The sequence below is a fragment of the Etheostoma spectabile genome, unplaced genomic scaffold (genome assembly GCF_008692095.1).
Source record: "Etheostoma spectabile isolate EspeVRDwgs_2016 unplaced genomic scaffold, UIUC_Espe_1.0 scaffold314, whole genome shotgun sequence".
Taxonomy (NCBI): Eukaryota; Metazoa; Chordata; class Actinopteri; order Perciformes; family Percidae; genus Etheostoma; species Etheostoma spectabile.
The window spans coordinates 1,180,299-1,180,589 of record NW_022605583.1 but is presented as its reverse complement, the minus strand read 5'-3'; the positions used below and the strand labels follow the sequence as shown (position 1 = coordinate 1,180,589).

The 291-nt window shown below is 41.6% G+C and overlaps 1 long non-coding RNA gene across 1 annotated transcript in view; it reads left to right on the top strand.

Annotated features, from left to right (window-relative positions):
• Window positions 1–291, top strand: part of LOC116686138 (uncharacterized) — a 24,729-nt gene that overhangs the window by 4,495 nt on the left and 19,943 nt on the right. Inside the window, exon 2 of the long non-coding RNA XR_004331160.1 lies at window positions 24–30. This is a non-coding gene — a long non-coding RNA (uncharacterized LOC116686138). The remainder of the gene's footprint in view (window positions 1–23; window positions 31–291) is intronic.

Genomic DNA, 291 nt, shown 5'->3' with positions numbered 1-291 from the left:
GTTATCGGCCTCCCACCAATCAGGAGTGCTGTATTATTGAATAATAGGGAAAAAGTGTGCCATTTACAAGCTATTTTCAGCTAATCTCCAAGTTTTGATTGGATGAGATAATGGGGCCAAAGCGTAGCTGATATGTTTGTTTGAAATACTGGTAAAAAGAACGTCATGGAGTGACCATGGCCCTGTCATAGCACTTTCTAAGGTACGCCAACAGACAGACACATCTGGGCTAAACAAGGTGAGAAGGGGTCTTAACAGAAAGGACCAGAAATAATGTTTAAAGTTGGGAAC